This window comes from Saccopteryx bilineata, chromosome 7 (assembly GCF_036850765.1).
Source record: "Saccopteryx bilineata isolate mSacBil1 chromosome 7, mSacBil1_pri_phased_curated, whole genome shotgun sequence".
Classification (NCBI taxonomy): Eukaryota; Metazoa; Chordata; class Mammalia; order Chiroptera; family Emballonuridae; genus Saccopteryx; species Saccopteryx bilineata.
Genome location: NC_089496.1, coordinates 78,482,706 through 78,502,152, shown reverse-complemented (window position 1 = coordinate 78,502,152; position 19,447 = coordinate 78,482,706).

Genomic DNA, 19,447 nt, shown 5'->3' with positions numbered 1-19,447 from the left:
TGGCTCCTTGGCCTCTGCCCCAGGCACTAGAGTGGCTCTGGTCACGGCAGAGCGACGCCCTGGAGGGGCAGAGCATCGCCCCCTGGTGGGCAGAGCGTCACCCCCTGGTGGGCGTGCGGGGTGGATCCCGGTCGGGCGCATGCAGGAGTCTGTCTGTCTCTCCCCATTTCCAGCTTCAGAAAAATACAAAAAAAAAAAAAAAAAGAAAGAAAGAAAGAAAGTCATATAATATTGATGCTGGCTTTTCCTTGCAAGAGTATGATGTGATGGTAAGAAAATGTTTTTCATGAGCTGGTGATTTAAATAGTCAGACAGTCTCAGTTAACCTCGGGACCAGTTCTACAGTTTAATCATATTGTTTCTTTTGCCACCAGGCCTAAAAAAGTGTAGGTAGAGCTGCTGTCATTCTTAAATGAGTGTAAACTGGCACATTTAAATGATACAAATCTACTCCCTTCTCAGCACTTGACCACATTTGGTGCAAATGAGAAAGGAAAAGGGGGGGGGACTGAATAAAAGAGAAGAACAAAGGAAAGAAGAGGGGAGGAAGGAAGGCTGGGGAGGGAGGTGTGCTCACTGGCAAGCTCCTGGGACTAACAGGACAATAATGGGCACTGTCATTCATGAAGTTCTTCCTCTGGGTCAGACTCCATTCTAAGTGCTTTGCTTAAATGATTTCATTCATTCTTTCAGAAATTCTCAAGGTAGGTGTTTTTTTCTGTGTTTCACAGATGAGGACACTGAGATTCAAAGAACTGACTTGCCCAAGATTGTACATGCTAGCGGGAAGTGCTGCTGATATAGAAACCACCTTTACAACTCATTCTGAAAATACGTGCATATGTGTGTGCTTGTATGTGGACGCCTGGTGACTACACATTTGCCAATGACGGAGTTCCCCCCACCCAGTCACCTGAAACTCGGAGGGGTGAAGTGACCCATTCATGGCACCAGAGGACACAAAGAACCCGATTATGTGCCTGTGTAAATATATTGTAATTTAAACTCCAACTGGCTGCGCTAAGGCTTTGAAACAGAGAGCAGGCTTTAAGTGCTGGCACCCATTATGGGTGAAAAGAGTTACGAAAAGCAAGAGAAAGGATGGAAGATGATGTCATGAGGAGTTGGTTCCGGGGAGACCTTTGGGGTGTGCTGACCAGGAAGCATCAACGTCCACCTGGTGACCCGCAGGCCCCTAGGACCCCCACTTTCCCAGGCTTTGGGAGTGGTTCCTGAAGGGCAGACTAGATGGTGTAACTGCTGCAGGACAAGGAGAACTGAGAGAAAGTGTTCAGCTTTTGGAGATATATAGCAGCAAGCAGGGTTGGAAAGAAAAGTTCAGACTCAGAGAGCCAGACAAAAAAAAAAAAAAAGATCTGGGCCAAGAAAGGCTGGACTCTCAAACTTACCTTAGTCCTGACCCAGGCTTCCTGGAGATACGTCCCAATACTCCTTACGTTGTTGTCAAGTTACTTCTTCAAATCAGTGACCTGTCTATGATGCTGCTACAGGTCAATCTTCGGGACGGGAGATGGCGAAGGAAGAAGGAAGGGTGGCAGCCCCAGAGGCATGGTCTCACAGAGGGGCCATCCTGGTCTCTTCTTAACATCTTCTTGATTTTCACAGACTTGGGATCTCTGCCATGTAACAGCACTCCATGCCAGCTAATGGCAGAAGCATCAGGGAGATCACCCTCCAGGGAAGCTATCTGATGAGGATAAAAATGAGTATATTTGAATCTTAGATGATCTAGTCATTGATTATCGGCTGTACTTTTACAAGACTGAGTTCTTAGAAGGCAGGGCTTATGTTTAACCTTTGTGTGGGACATTTGTCATCTACTTTAAACTTTATTTTTTTTAAAGTTATCTTTGAATTTATACAAATAATTTATTTGTAAAACATTAAAACAACACTAAGGCACACAGATATACCAGTGCACGTTGTCATTTATAGCCCCTTTCATGCCCTCCCACCTTCGGAAGTATCTATCGGTGACACTAGAGTGCACGTTGCAAGATGTTCTGTCACGTTTCCACAGAAACCCCCCCCCCCACCAAGAACATGTGTGCATACCCATAGTTACGTTGTGATGTGAAAAGTTGTGGCTTTTCTTTTTCACCAAAATAAGAAAATACTCTATATGTCATCGGCAATTTACAACTTAATCTACCACACTTGGATTTTCATGTCCATCGGTCACGATTCTGTTAGCTTAGCATGCATAAATGGGAATGACGCTGATTTCTCCTCCCATACCTTATAAATTTGCCGTGAGGATTAATCACACATTGGAAGGTACTCAAGGATTTAAAAAAAAAAAAATGGTACCCAAGGTTTTGAGCTGGCCATTGATGTCTTTTAAAGGGAGACGTGGGCCAGATTAGGTGGTGAGTTCTAAAGAGAGTAAGGACAAGGAAATAATTTCTTATTTTCCCACTCTGAATGGAACACTTTGTGATCTGCATTTTATAAAAACATGAAAGTGAGGTCAGGCTTGGCAGGGAAATTGCTGGCTACAAGCTTTTAGGACAATTAAGAAACAGCAGGATCATTCTGGCATGAGCTTCAACCAGTTGGCAGAAAAATGCCTCTCCTGCTCCTATGGTGACTGGCTCCCGAGTCAATGCTTAAAATTGCCTTGCATGTCTGTTGGCAACTTCTTTGTTGAAGTTTTTGAGTCTTGTTGAGTTCTCTTTGATAAGGGGTTATCTCTTCTATTAGGGCAAATCTGACATCTGTAAAGATTATTTCAACTCATATAGGACCAAAATTTACTTGTAGCCAGAATTAGGAATCATTGCAGCCTTGCTCAAATCTAGAAGTGAAAATTTTCCCTAAAACTTTTCTTTTTTTAAGGCTTTGCTACCATATACAAAGACTCGTTGCATATGATCAGTGACATATTACTAGGCATTTTGAAATAATAAAAATAGGTCTTTGGTGAAGTCCAAGGACTTGAGACCCTAAGTAGGCCATTATTAACTAAAAATGTTCATATTCACTGAAATTATAAACTGTCAGTAAGTATCATTTTTCTCTCTGAAGCTATATTGCTCCTCCCACCCCCACTATCTAGCCAGAGCAACACCAATAATTGTTGGCTTGCTGCTGAGAGTTCAGAGTTGAGAGCTATGCTGTGTAAGGGTTGAATGTGGTCTTGGTGCTTTAATGGCGGATCCAAAGCCAAGCTCTACCATATGTTTGCTTAGAGCCTCCATAAAGTGGCACCTACTTCATAAAGTTGTAGAGAGAGTTAATGAATCCGTTAATAAAGCACCTTAAACACTGCCTTGACCATGAAATGTTAGTTATAACTGGGTCTTTTATATTTAAAGACACTCCCTTTAACTTTTGTTATTGGAATGAGGTTGGTAAGCTATTTATGCTCTAGAGAGGAGAAAACCTTATCTGTTCCCTGTGACATACAGAAACAAAGAGGAAGAAGATGGTGTGAGTCCAGTCACTCTCTCTCCCCTATATTAGGTCAGGTAAGAGCAGAGCCCTGGAGCCAAGCTGCCTGACTTGACTACTCCTGACTTGTACCATGACAAGTTTCTTAGCCTTTCTGGGCCTCATTCTTCTCATTTGTTTTCTTTTCTTTCTTTCTTTCTTTTTTTTTAAATAAAGTGAGAGGAGAGGAGACAGAGAGACAGACTCCCACATGTGCCCTGACTGGACCCACCAGGCAAGCCCCCTAAAGGCAATGCTCTGCCCATCTGGGATGCTGCTCCTGAGCAACCGAGCTATTTTTAGTGCCTGAGGTGGAGGCCACAGAGCCATCCTCAGCACTTGGGGCCAACTCGCTCGAATCAATTGAGCCATGGCTGCAAGACAGGGGGAGAGAGAGAGAAAAAGGCAGTGGTGGAGAAGCAGATGGTCACTTCTCCTCTGCGCTCTGACTGAGAATCACACTCAAGACATCCACATGCCGGGCCAATGCTCTACCACTGAGCCATCCGGTCAGGTCCTCAGTTTCCTCATTTGTATAAAGGGCGTAATAGTGCCCTCTGGTCAGAGGGATGTTGGGAAGATCAAGACAGTGTGAATAAAGTACTTACACATAGTCAGTGTTTGATCTTGTTAACTACTAAGTTCATTCAAATGTCACAGATTCAACACCATCCACCGAGCGTCTGCTCTGTGTTCACTCTATTTCATTTAAAAATAACCAAAGAACACTCACTCATTATCTTAAGTGGTAAGAAGACTGAGCTTCGGAAGGTTAAGTTATGAGTAGCAGTTCTCAGTGTTGAAAGGTGACAGAGCTGAAATGTGAGCCCAGGTCTGCGGAATCACAGGCTTGCATTCTTTCTTCCATATCCCTGGCTATCCCCGTGCACAACGAATACCTGGAACTTAGGGGCTCTCCCAGCCCATTGATAAACAGGGGGAAGGGATTGCTAGTCCCTGCCTTCTGCTTGCTGTCAGGAATATCTTGCTTATTTCTTTATGACTCACCCGTGTGTAAATGCAGAGCATACCTATAAACAGTTATACAGTATAACATTTTTTCCATAATTATATTCTTGGATTCCTTCCCCTCAAAGTTTTGTGGACTTTCTAGAATGTCTAAATGACTCTCTGAAAGTTTTCAACCAGAAAAGCTTTTCCTTTTCCATAGATTCTAAAACAGCGAGTTGACTCCTCTCCTTCCTGGAAGCCTTTTATAAGTCATTACAAATAGCATTTATCTTTAGAGTTCTCAGATGACCTTTAGTGCAAACATTTCTTCTTCCTGGGATGGGTTCCGACATCATTCTCCAGGAACAGAAAGGGCTCCACTAGATTGAATTACCCTGCTGAGGTTTTGGAAAGGGTCTCTTCTTCCTGATCATGTCTTCATGGGGGGGAAACTATTTAGAAATGCTTCTCTTTTTCTAGTTTTCTTTAAGGTTGTTCTTTAAAATCCAGTTTTTCTCACATCTGCTTGGAAAACTTGATTCTCCTTAGTCAAAAGTATGGCTTTGTATCTTTTATCCAATTATTTCTTAATCTTTGTCTACTTCTGTTCTTTTTTAATTCAAATCAGCCAGCATCTGTTCCCAGGATTCAGTGCCAAGGTGCCACCCGGCTCAGAGGAACTTACCTTTGATCTTTTTCTTCTGCCTCTTCTTGGTACCACACACAGTGACCATCCCAAAGTCTCCCACATTGTCGCGATTCCCTTTGCAAGTCTACATGGGAATTAAGAAAGAAAATTTTAAAAGGAGAGTTATGAATCTTATTTATATTATATACTGAAATAAGGTAATCAAAAGCTGTGTGGCATTCTGAGTCTGCCCTCGTCTGCCTAGATGTGGTGTGGCTTAATGGGAAAGAACTGCCAACTTAGCGCAAAACACAGGGCTTTTCAGTAAAGGTTCCTCCCACGTCACAGTCCCTGCTAAGTGACCCGGGTAGCTTTTCATGTCATGGGCATAATGGCGGAAGCCACCTCTGTAGGCCAAAATTAATGTCAGAAGAGAGGCGGCCCTGGCCGGTTGGCTCAGCGGTAGAGCGTCGGCCTGGTGTGCGGAGGACCCGGGTTCGATTCCCGGCCAGGGCACATAGGAGAGGCGCCCATCTGCTTCTCCACCCCTACCCCTCTCCTTCCTCTCTGTCTCTCTCTTCCCCTCCCGCAGCCAGGGCTCCATTGGAGCAAAGATGGCCCGGGTGCTGGGGATGGCTCCTCAGCCTCTGCCCCAGGCGCTAGAGTGGCTCTGGTCGCGGCAGAGTGATGCCCCGGAGGGGCAGAGCATCGCCCCCTGGTGGGCAGAGCGTCGCCCCTGGTGGGCGTGCCGGGTGGATCTCGGTCGGGCGCATGCGGGAGTCTGTCTGACTGTCTCTCCCCGTTTCCAGCTTCAGAAAAATACAAAAAAAAAAAAAAAAAGAAGAGAGGCACAGAGTTGCACGTTCCTTACCAAGGATAGTCTCTGATATTTACAGTACTTTTCTTTAGTTTCTTATTGCAAACAGGTCCCCATTTAAACAGCTAACAGTGGTTTTGCGGTTTCACACGGACATGGAATTTTGCCCTAACATTTGAAGAAAATCTTTTCTTTATGCATGATGATTTCTTCTGAATTCTAACTCTCTGGTATTGGCATTTTTAAAGTGAGAGTGGTATAACTCATATAAGAGGAAGTTCAAAATACTGTTTGGAAAGTTTTCAGAAAGGGTTTTTCAATCACTCAATGAATACCCATTTATTTAATGCTTCTTCTGTATCAGCTATAGTAGCAGGGAAGACAGCTATAGGCCCCGAGTTCTAGGGGCTTAGAGCACAGCTGGTGCCTTCTGCTCACATAGGCGCAGTTTGAGAGTGAGTTGTGGCTTTTCTAAGCCAAGTGTAAAGCTAGCCACTTGCCTTCAAGCCACAGAAAAAGGGTGATTCCTGGTGAAATCTCATGGATAAAGATTCTGTGAGTCCCAGGCAGGCTTTATCTCCTGCGCATCTTCCTATGGAGTTGGAACTCTTCCTACCCAAGAACCTGAATAAATTAATTCTCTTGGTGGTATGGTTTGGAGAGCCGTGGCTGGTCTAAAATAAGAATTGACAAACAACTGCCCGTATGCCAAATACAGTCTACTACCTGTGTTTCTATGGCCTGTAAACTAAGAATAGGTTTTACATTTTTCAGTGCTTGGAAACAATATAAAAAACAGCAATAGATTGTGGCACGTGATAACCACATGACATTCAGTTTTCAATGTCCATAACAAGCTTTATTGGCACAGAAGGCCCTGCCATTCATTTATGCGTTGCCTGTGGTTACTTTTATGCTACAATAGCATAGTTGGAAAGCTGCAACATGGACTATCTGGTCTGCGAAGCTTAAAATATTTATTATCTGGCCCCTTAAAAAAATCTTTTCCGGCCCTGGCTGGTTGGCTCAGCGGTAGAGCTTCGGCTTAGCGTGCGGAGGACCCGGGTTCGATTCCCGGCCAGGGCACACAGGAGAGGCGCCCATCTGCTTCTCCACCCCTCCGCCGCGCTTTCCTCTCTGTCTCTCTCTTCCCCTCCCGCAGCCAAGGCTCCATTGGAGCAAAGATGGCCTAGGCGCTGGGGATGGCTTCTGTGGCCTCTGCCTCAGGCGCTAGAGTGGCTCTGGTCGCAACATGGCGACGCCCAGGATGGGCAGAGCATCGCCCCCTGGTGGGCAGAGCGTCGCCCCTGGTGGGCGTGCCGGGTGGATCCTGGTCGGGCGCATGTGAGAGTCTGTCTGACTGTCTCTCCCTGTTTCCAGCTTCAGAAAAATGAAAAAAAAAAAAAAATCTTTCCCATATCTGATCTAGAAATTTTCTGGTGCGGTCATTCATAGCTGTAGTTACTTGCCGAGAAAGACACTGCTCCAAACAGCCCCTTCCTTCCTTATGGTGTGGAAAACAGGAAAAGTTTAGGAAGAGGGAGAGAATATCACACTTATAAACAGGTCTTAATTTTCTTAAGCCCCAAACTTCGGTGTGCAAGAAATATAACATTATTTTCTATAATGAAACTCAATGCTTAATGTCAGAACGTACAGTCTTAACCATTTCTATAAAGTCTCCGTGTTTTCTCATCTTACAGTTCATTTAATCCTGGATTTTCTCTCTTGTCTTCCTTCGCCCTGGCATGGGGAACGTCCGTGGCATTCTGGCAAAGACTGCCTCTCCTGAGATGTTTCCCACCTCTGATTACTGATACTCCAGGAGCTTTCAGGCCCCCACTTGATCTTTCTGCTTTCTGCCTCAACGTCCCTGTGTCACTTCTGCCAGAGACTCGCAGGGGCACATAGGAGAAGTGCCCATTTGCTTCTCCACCCCCCCCCTCCTTCCTCTTTGTCTCTCTCTTCCCCTCCCGCAGCCAAGGCTCCATTGGAGCAAAGATGGCCCGGGCGCTGGGGATGGCTACTTGGCCTCTGCCCCAGGCAATGGAGTGGCTCTGGTCGCGGCAGAGCGTCGCCCCTGGTGGGCGTGCCGGGTGGATCCCAGTCGGGCGCATGCGGGAGTCTGTCTGACTGTCTCTCCCCGTTTCCAGCTTCAGAAAAATACAAAAAAAAATAAAAATAATAATAATAATAATAATGCTATCCTTCCCCTTTACACAGCCAGCTTCTTAGATGGAAACAGCCCCTGCTATTGCTCCTTCGGCAGAGTGTCTTGGGAGCTGGAAGAGCAGGCTGTGTTTTTCTTCCAGGGGCTGTGATCTGAGGCAGGCAGGGTGGAGGGGGATCAGGCTTCGGCTTGATAGGCTCTTCAGAGAGGAGCCCATTTGTCTCTCAATTCTGTGCATGTTCCGCCAGCTCCAGTCAGACCTGTCGGCTCTGTTTGATTCAGCAACCCTAGGTTCTGTTTAGGGCCAAATGGAAAATCAGTTCTAGAAAAATGAAAATGTGAAAAACCAAGGCAAAGAAGGTCATAGCCTCTCATAACTCCAAATACACTGAGTCCATTGAAGGACTTGCCAGGAAAATGCTATGTTCAGTTTTCTCTGTGGCTTCAATTTATCTTTACTGCTAAGTAAAGTTGAATTAGATCCAGAAGCCGATACAATTTGACTCTTTTTTCCTTGAAAGAAATTAACCTCACCTCCTTGTCAGGACCGGCTTTTTCCAAGCGAGGGATCATAGCAGATCTTCCTTTTAGATATCCAAATTGGGTGCCACTTAAGTTTCCCTCTCTTAGACACATTCTCTTTTCAGCTCTATCTCATTAAGGATGAGAAACAGTTATTCAGGATTGCACATTACTCTACTGGGTTTTGCATTTTAAAGATGGCAACTTTTCTGCATTTTATGCTCTACCTTGGCCCCGAAGCACAACCTTGTCCATCATCCTGACCATTCAAGGTTGGAGTCTTGAAAGATATGTAACAGAATGGAGTACAAGGAAGAACATACCTATCCAGGCAACTTGGATGGACAAGTTAATCCTAGTGTCATTGAGATGGTGGAACAGACACGGGAATGCCCAGACCTCCACAATGTTACCACACTTCTGTATAAAGATACAATATACAGTGTTGTAAAACATTCCTCAAGTTTTTACTAACAAAAAAATCTCAGTTCTGACCCTGGTTGGTTCAGTGAATAGAGCACCGGCCTGGCATGTGGATGTCCCAGGTTCAATCCCCGGTTAGAGCACACATGAGAAGCAACCATCTGCTTCTCTTTCCCTCCCTCTCCCCCTTCTCTCTCTCTTTTTCTCCCTCAGCCAGTGGTTTGATTGGTTCGACTGTCAGCCCCAGGTGCTGAGGATAGCTTGGTTGATTCGAGCATCAGCCTCAGATGGGGGTTGCCGGGAGGCTCTTGGTTAAGGAGCATGAAGGAGTCTGTCTCTCTATCTGCTCTCCTCTCACTTAAGAAAAAAAAGTATCTCAATTTCCTTCTTATGAAGATAGGAACAGAGTAGAAGAGAGAAGTCTAGGTATATTTCCCATCTGAATGGCAAAGTAGAAATTGATTTCAAATTTGCCATAGAAAAACTACTTGTTTCCCCACATTGGTTACATAGAAAATGGACAAGTGTCCTGAGACAGATCTCTTCAGGAAAAAGAGAGAGAAACCACTCCCTCAAATTCCCTGTGGTGATTTTACTACATAATCACGGTCTTTAATAGATCACCTTTCAAGAGATGGGGTTTTAGTTCCCCTCCTCTTGAGTGTGAGCTGGTTTAGTAACTCACTTCTAACGAATACAAAACTGCAGGTGTGACCTTGTGCCACGTACAAAGACTGGAACATAAAAGGCACTAGGGCTTCCTCCTTGCTGTCTCTTGGAACACTCACTCTGCAAAAGCCAGCCATCATGTCATGGGGACACTTAAGCGATCCTGTGGAATGCCTCATATGGTAAGGAACTAAAGTCACCTGCCAGCAACCAATGAGGAACTGTGGCCTCTTGCCAAAAGCCATGTGAGTGAGCTGCATTGGGAGCAGATTCTTCAGCCCCAGTTAAGTCTTCAGATGGCCCATCCCTGGCCAACTCCTTCCCTGCAACCCCACCAGAGACCCTGAGCAGAGCCACTGAGTTCAATTCTTCACAAATTCCTGACTCACAGAAGCTGTGAGATAGTAAATGTTTGTTGTTTTAAGTCACTAAGTTTTTCATTTATGGTGAAAAATTTATCATCTGTGTTATTTATGATATATACATTTATGTTTAATGGTCAAAAAGAAAGGCCTGACCAGATGGTGGTATAGTGGATAGAGTGTCGGACTGGGATGCGGAAGACGCAGGTTCGAGACCCCAAGGTCACCAGCTTGAGCGTGGGCTCATCTGGTTTAAACAAAGCTCACCAGCTTGGAACCAACATCGCTGGTTCGAGCAAGGGGTTACTCGGTCTGCTGAAGGCCCGCGGTCAAGGCACATATGAGAAAGCAATCAATGAACAACTGAGGTGTCACAACAAAAAACTGATGATTGATGCTTCTCATCTCTCTCCGTTCCTGTCTGTCTGTCCCTATCTGTTCCTCTCTCTGACTCTGTCTCTGTAAAGAAAAAAAAAAAAAAAAAAAAAAAGAAAGAACTACTCAGCTTTCAAAAGGAATAGGACTGATGAGATAAATTACCGTATTAGTTTGTACCTGAGCTGCTTGAACCCGACCGTGCTTCCTAGATAATTCAGTGGTTACACTCAACTACTACTCCAGCTGGTTCACTCCAGTGGACAAAGCAGAAGTGGGGTGCAGGTCTGTCAGTTCCACTTCATTGTAATAGCAGAGTTAAGCAGATATTATGATGGTTTTGCAATATCCCTACAAATTCATGGAGTCTCTACCCCTTCCCATGGAATCTGGGCTAACTACAGAGCCTTATTTATAACTAGAAGATGGCTCAGTCAACAGCCCCACCTGAAGGCTCAGCCCCAGGCCAGCATCCACAACCAGATGCATAGCAATGACAATCCCCAATGATTTCGGCTCCCACCAACAAGTCACTCCCAACTGTCAAGTACCCCCAGCTGGAGTCTTTCAACTTGAAACCCCAGTAGCATGGAGCAGCGACAAGGTACACCCTCTGTGCCCTGTCCAAATTCTCGTTTTACTGAATTCATAAGTATAAGACAATGGCTGTTTAATGTCACTAAGGTTTGGGGTGGTTTCTTACAAAACAATAATAGCCAGAGCAGACACACTGAAACAGTTTTTCCTCATCTTTCGGATTAGTTGAAAAACAGCCCGATTTGGAGACAAGAACTAATTAGCCAATTAAGTTTAGGCAATGCCCTTTAAAGGACTTAACTTCAGGACAAAATGTAAGTAAGAGTCAGTAGGACGCCTGACCAGGTGGTGGCGCAGTGAATAGAGCGTCAGACTGGAATGTGGAAGGACCCGGGTTCGAGACCCCGAGGTTGCCAGCTTGAGCATGGGCTCATCTGGCTTGAGCCAAAAAAAGCTCACCAGCTTGGACCCAAGGTCGCTGGCTCGAGCAAGGGGGTTGCTCGGTCTGCTGAAGGCCCACGGTCAAGGCACATACGAGAAAGCAATCAATGAACAACTAAGGTGTCCCAATGAAAAACTGATGATTGATGCTTCTCATCTCTCTCCCTTCCTGTCTGTCTGTCCCTATCTATCCCTCTCTCTGACTCTCTCTCTGTCCCTGTAAAAATAAATAAATAAATAAATAAATAAAAATTAAAAAAAAAAAAAGTCAGTAGGAAGATGGCAACCTAAGAGAGCATGTGGAGAAACACTGTTTGATTTTTGCTGTTGTTTTCTGTTACAAATTGCAGCTCTCTGAGGAGACCATTAAAAAGTTTGTTAGGCAATATGTATAGATATATAAGCAGTAAGCATAAATTTCATCTTGGAATCTTTCCCCTACTTTAAAAAAATGTGACTGTGAAAAATTTTATACAGAAAATAATGAGACACATTTATATTTACCACTGTCATCCAATTCTAAGGTTAACATATTTGGATATATTTGCTACTTTTAAATAAGAAATTACCTGTTGGATAGGTCTCCAATCCTACCCAATTCCAATTTATCCTGTCCCCTGAGGTAAATACTATCCTGAAGTTGGTATTTCTCCCTTGCCTTTGACTTTTAATTATTTTACTAATAAATAGTTCTGGCCCTGGCCAGATAGCTTGGTTGGTTAGAGCATTGTCCTGAAGTGCAAAGGTTGCTCGTTCGATCCCCAGTCAGGACACACAGAGGAACAGATGATTTTCCTGTCTCTCTCTCTCTTTCTCTCCCTTCCTCCTTCGCTTAAATCAATAAAAAAAAATTTTAAATAACAAATAGTTCTGAAAGTTATAACCGTATTTTTGAGAGCCATTTTTAATGATATTGTCATTAATAAATAAATTGATTTGGTTAAGACATTATAGACAAATGTTTATTTTCTCAGTTACTAATGGATTAAAAATCCTAGGATACATGCTCTCCACCTAGTGGTAAAAACAGGATAACCAGAGATACACGTATGTCTGATGTAGAGGAACAAACACATATAAAGTGATGCCTATGGGTATGATACTCTTCTAGCCTCTTTAAGGGAGTATAAGGATAGACAAAACACAAACACTGACCTTCAGGGTTCTCACATCCGTAGAATATTTATCGTGGGCTCAACAAACACATGAGGAATATGGAGGCTCAGAGAGACCGCGTAACTTGTTCAAGGTCGTATAACTAGTGAGGGACAGAACAGTGACCCAGTCTCTTACAGTTCTGACTTCAAAGCCCATACTGTAAACAGCAAAGCTTGATAGTATTTCAAAATGTTATTTTTATATTAAAGAAAATCTTAGAAAACAGAATGAAAATTTGGAAGCATTATAATCCCTAAAGAAGTCTTTGAATAAATTTGACCTGTTTCTTTGGTGTCCCCACACCCTTAAATCTAGGAATTTCTGCCTTTGGGGATCCCTGAAGGGAACACCTTGAGAAGCTCTGCCTGGGAATGGCAATCCAGCACAGAGAAAGAGCTGGTTCAGAGGGGGGAATGGGACACTTGAAAGACCACTAATACCCACAATATTTAAAAATGTCAACACCCAAATCAGCTGAGTACTGACCAATCAGAACAGTACAGTGACTGATCAGCTGCGACACTGAACATAGTAGCCAGCTTATCCATGACTATACTCACCATCTTCTTTTTGAAAAGAGAAGCTTATGTACTGTAGATAAGGGGAAGGGATAGAGAGAAGGGCAAGCGTTTTTAATAAGCTATCCACCTGAAGATCCTCTAACATGTCCCAATCATGTTCTCCCTCTTTTATTCTCCTGCTTCCGTTTGTCTCCCAGATTAGATATCTTGATGTTATTTTCCACTCCACTTTTTAAAAAGATGTTATTTATTGATTTTAAGAGAGGAGAGGGGGATGAGAAGCATCAACTCATAGTTGCTTCACTTTAGTTGTTCATTGATTGCTTGTCATATGTGCCTTGACCAAGCAATCCCAACCAGGATTTTGAACCAACAACCTCAGCATTCCAGGTCAAGAATCTATCCACTGCACCACCACAGGCCAGTCCCACTTAATTTCTTGATTAGACTAGAATCCAATCTTGATTTATGCTCTTATCTCATTTGTTTCCTGTTTTTTTCTTTTTCTTTTTTTTTTTTTTGCATTTTTCTGAAGCTGGAAACAGGGAGAGACAGTCAGACAGACTCCCGCATGCGCCCGACCGGGATCCACCCGGCACGCCCACCACGGGTGGCGCTCTGCCCACCAGGGGGCGATGCTCTGCCCCTCTCGGGCGTCGCTCTGCACCAGAGCCACTCTAGCGCCTGGGGCAGAGGCCAAGGAGCCATCCCCAGCACCCGGGCCATCTTTGCTCCAATGGAGCCTTGGCTGCGGGAGGGGAAGAGAGAAACAGAGAGGAAGGCACTGCGGAGGGGTGGAGAAGCAAATGGGCGCTTCTCCTGTGTGCCCTGGCCGGGAATCGAACCCGGGTTCTCCGCACGCTAGGCCGACGCTCTACCGCTGAGCCAACCGGCCAGGGCTGTTTCCTGGTTTTATTCTGAGGACTAGAAAGAAAATAAGGTGTGCGTGGAGGGAAAAGTCCATCAGATATGGGTCAAATGGAAAGGGGACTTTCTAGATGAAAGAACAAGACCGAATGAGCATGGAAATGGTTTGTACAAAGAAGGTGGCAATCCCATAGTGAATGGGGGGAGAGAGTAGAGGCAGATAAAAGCAGAGAGATAATCAGAGGTCAGGCTACAGAGGGCATGGAAGACTTGCTGTGTGGCTTGTATTTTGTTCTAAGTGCAATTGGGTGCTATTGGAGGATTTTGAATAGTAAGGAAGAAGCATGTGGCGAGATATAATTTGTGTTTTTAAATAATTACTCTGACCGTGACAATAATGACATGTCACTCTAGAATGACAAGACTGAAAGCAGGAAAATGAGAGCTCTTACAATGGTAGAAGAATGAGATGATGGCAGTGAAATAGGGTATGTGGCAAAGGGCTGCCATCAATAAAAGCTACAGGAATGGCCAACAAGGAAGTGAGACCACCCTCTACTGGATTATGGCATAAAACCAGTAGAGACCAGCTTGATCTAATATGGTGACTAATTCCACCTTAGACACCCCCTAGCCTCATTACAATCTCATTGTAATGCATTAGCATGCTAACTGACACACCTTGAGCCCCCATGATCTGAAAGAGAAAGCCCATGTAAGATACAAAATGGCCCTGGCCGGTTGGCTCAGTGGTAGAGCGTTGGCCTGGAGTGCAGAGGTCCCGGGTTCGATTCCCGGCCAGGGTACACAAGAGAAGCGCCTATCTGCTTCTCCACCCCTCCCCCTCTCCTTCCTCTCTGTCTCTCTCTTTCCCTCCCGCAGCCGAGGCTCCATTGGAGCAAAGATGGCCTGGGCACTGGGGATGGCTCCTTGGCCTCTGCCCCAGGCACTAGAGTGGCTCTGGTCGCAACAGAGCGACGCCCGGGAGGGGCAGAGCATCGCCCCCTGGTGGGCGTGCAGGGTGGATCCCGGTCGGGCGCATGCGGGAGTCTGTCTGACTGTCTATCCCCATTTCCAGCTTCAGAAAAATACAAAAAAAAAAAAAAAAAAAAAAAAAAAAAAAACAAGATACAAAATGGCCAAAAGAGCTTTTCTGAGAAATCTCCACTCCTTTCCCAGAAAGATCTTGAGTGTTCCTCTCCTTTATTGAACACCCTATCCCCAATGAAATGAACCTCAATGAGGGAAGCAAATTCCATTAAAGCAATTTCCACTCTGCTTATGAAGCAGTAGCCGACTCTCTGTCTCAAAGTTTCACTAGTGAACTCACTTTCACTTTAAACTTCATGCTGGCTCCGATGTGAATTCTTTTCTTCACCAAGCTAGTGACAGTGGGTCTCAAACACTCAGGTCTCCAGAAACTGGAACGCCTGCATCAGTAGTTTGGCTAAGAGTGGTAGAAGATATGGGGAGAGAATAGACATGGAATACGGTCTGTAGGTGCAGTCTATCGGGAGTCGTCTGATATTATCTAGTTCAACTCGTTCATATTACAGATGAGGAAAACGGGGTGCAGAGAAGTCCTGTTGAGTCACCATCTATAAGTAGTAGAGACACATTGACACGGGCTCTAGATTTATAGTCTAAAACACTTCACTTTGTACTACACTACAGTTGACCCTTCATATCCAAGGGTTCCACACTCACATATTCAATAAACTGTGGATTGAACATATTCAGGAAAAAAAAATACATCATTGTTGATGTGTAATATATAGTTAGGTGTATGACGGTTGTGTCTGTACTGAACATATGTGACTATTTTTCTTGTCATCATTCCCTAAACAGTATAGTACAAAAACCATTTGCACTGTATTAGGTATTATAAGTAATCTAGAGATTATTTAAAGCATATGGGAGAATGTGGGTAGGTTATCTGCAAATACTACATCATTTTCTATAAGGGACTTGAGCATCTATGGATTTAGGTTCCACTGGGATCCTGGAATCAATCCCCTGTGGATAACAAGGGAGGACTATACTTTTTATATATATAATGTGTGTGTGCCTTTATCTCTTTCACCAGGTTATAATTTCTTGAAAGCAGGGGCCTTATACTTGAATGATTAGTTCAACTTTTGTTTTGCAAAGGTAATAAGCAAGCCACATGGTAGATAAAATGTTATAAGAAGTAGTTCTACATTGCGAAGATCATTCAACCCAAAGCACATATAGAATGAGCTCCTTGACACATCTTCAATTAAAATCAAGTTGAAAAACATACAAAGGTTGCAATCTACATAAAGCAAAATCCCATTGAGATCCAAACTCTGAGAGAACTTAACCTGCTTGATTAAGAGAAGGGGAAATACTAGAGGAAATCCACAATAGCTCTTTACAGAAGGTAATAGCCTTCAGATAAACTATCCAAACTGACCCTAAATTGGAAAAGTGCTTGCATAATTTCTTCCCCCACTGTAAACTTAGGGAAGAACCTTATATAAGCTTAGTGGAAGGTCCCTTCTCAAGGTTTGGCAATGGAGACCCTGGTGGACTGGGTGAATGAATAATAGGCAAGCTTGGGGAAAACTCTCCTTTTCCACTTCTGCCTTTGGAATGAAAAAACAGCACCGACTGAACCTTCATCTTAGAAGTGATTTTATCCAGAGGGACACACAGGATCAGGGGAAACCCAGGAAAAAGCAAACCAAGGGACTGATTTCTCATAATTAGTTCTGGTTTTGGCTTCAAACTAAAATAAAGGAAAAGAGAGAGAGAGACTTTGAGTTTATATGTTGTTTGATCTAATGCACTAAGATAAAGGAGCACAGAGGGATTAGGGATATAACCAAGAATAAACCACAACCAGGAATAAAGTCATAACTAAGAATAAAGAATATTCATTTCACTTAATCATCTCCTGCGTTATCTCATTCAGGACTTTGAGCCTGACAGGTAATAACTAGAGAGATGTGCAGACTCAGTCCAAGTAAAGGAATTCTTTCCATCTGGCATAGTTAGGAGAATTGTATACAGCCATCTGGTAAACCTCTAATAAAAAAATGCCACTTGGTTTCAGAGAAAAAGCCAAACACCTGTGCTATAATTCATCACAAAATCATTGAACATTAGCTTTGAATAACTGAGGTACTAATGACAAGTGAATTTAAAGTCATTGCCTATACATTATATTCCCCTTTTCTCTAGGCATGTATAGTATCAGGTAAAGTATACACTTCTTAGGACAGATATTTTCTGTGCTTTTAGCTTCTCATTGTGTCCTTTTCCCTTCCTCCTGGTCAGGTTTGCACACCAAACAATGTCCAATGATCCCAAATTATTCCATCGATTCCATAAATCCTCACACTTCCTCAGGACATTGATCTCATGTATCTATTTGGAAGAAAACAATGCGATTGAACTTATTCATGCTATAAAATGGCTGACTGAATATGTTAATTCATTTATCCTTCAAATGGCTAGATCTTAAGGGTAGAATGTTGGGGGAACAAGTGGTATAGCTTAGCACTTCTAACATTATCATGTACTCTTCCTTTTGCCCTTATCATAATTTGTAATTATGTAATTTATAATTAGCCAGTTAATGTCTTTCAATTAGATGACAAGCCTTTAGAAGATAAAAACCCATGTCGATTCACACTTCTCAGCCTAAAGCACCAAGGCTGACACAAAGGAGGAGGCTAATAAATATTGTTTTATGACTACTAAATGAATAAACAAATGAATAAATTGAATTTTCAATTTTCAGGTGTTACAAACCTTTTTCATATCTGCTCCAAAAGGCAAAAAGTAAAAAGTAAAAAAAAAAAAAAATGGTGACGCAGTCTCAAGAAAATGAGAAGATTCTTGTTGGGAACTGATGCGTTATTTTAAAACACAGCACTGTGTATAAATTTTTTTTAAATTAAAGGGAGAGAGAGAGAACTCATTGAGGCTGACAGGTTTTAAAGAAACAAGTCCCAATTAGTTAATACTCTTTGCTTGCATGGTATCACCCCTTAGATCAGAAAATGAATCAGTACCACTATTTCCTCCCTCTGCTCCCTCTGCTCTCACGAGATGAAGGATTTGGAAACACAACAGCCAGCCTGATCCCTGTGTTTTCAGCTCTCCTGCTTACATCCCTGTCCCCCATCTTTCTTATTCCCCCCAACATCCCACCCAGACCCTCTCTTTCTAACCACTGGATGTTCTTTCTTTGCCTTTCTCAGTGATGAGACACGGGAATGGGAAGTCAGGAGTAAAATTTGCCAATTTCACACAAGGCTTAGCCTGCACTGCAGAAGTGTCCTTGTTCTGCCTGGGTTTCTATGCAAATGAGATTAAATAAGTAAGAGCTGGGTGCCTGGTAGGCACTCAAAACATGCAAGTTTTTCCCTCCATCTTTTTTGCTTCATAAATCACTTCTGACCCACAGATGTTCAGCAATGATCTCTTTTTATCTTCTGGTCTAAAAGGGAGGCTAAAATGTTTGTAGTAATTAAACCGCAAGGCTGTGAGCTGTAACTAGAAATGTATATATGTGACAAGGAGCTAAGGTACTCTATGTGGCAATAGCCTGTAATTCCTTAGATAAAAGACTTCTTAAAGAGGGTGATTTATCTTTAAAGCATTATTCAGGTGCCTTTTGAAAAATTCCTGCTGTTGCTATGGAAATCGTCCCTATAAAAAGAGTGCATGCAAATGTAGAGTCTATTGCCAGATGCATGAATGAGGGGTGCACACAGTGGCGGGCATGTTGACACTTGGTCTCCAGCTATGGACTTGAAGAAAAAGAACTGGAATAGGATTGAGGGAGGTGGAGGAGTGCTGTGGGGTAGACATCACCAGAGACAACTCAGTGCCTGATAAACCCCACAATCCTCAAGAATATCCAAGTCGGCCCTGGCCGGTTGGCTCAGCGGTGGAGCGTCGGCCTGGCGTGCGGGGTACCCGGGTTCGATTCCCGGCCAGGGCACATGGGAGGGGCGCCCATTTGCTTCTCCGCCCCCCCCCTTCCTCTCTGTCTATCTCTTCCCCTCCCGCAGCCGAGGCTCCATTGGAGCAGGGATGGCCCGGGCGCTGGGGATGGCTCCTTGGCCTCTGCCCCAGGCGCTAGAGTGGCTCTGGTCGAGGCAGAGCGACGCCCCGGAGGGGCAGAGCATCGCCCCCTGGTGGGCAGAGCGTCGTGCCGGGTGGATCCCGGTCGGGCGCATGCGGGAGTCTGTCTGACTGTCTCTCCCCGTTTCCAGCTTCAGATTTAAAAAATAATAATAATAAAAAAAGAATCTCCAAGTCTCCACTACACTACTTAGAATGACCCTTATGTCTGTTGTTTCAGCGTTCCCATCATTAGCATCTCCTTTCATTGCCAATGCTATCCTGGTTTAGCTGGTAAACCAAATAGTCATATGATTACTACAGAATACAATTTCCCACATATAACAGAAGAAGCATCGCTAAAGTGGTCCAGTGATCGCTATGATTGAGTACATTTTTTTGCACAGGCTTAAGTCATTATAAAGCTCTTTCTGGGTAGGAACCATCTCTTTC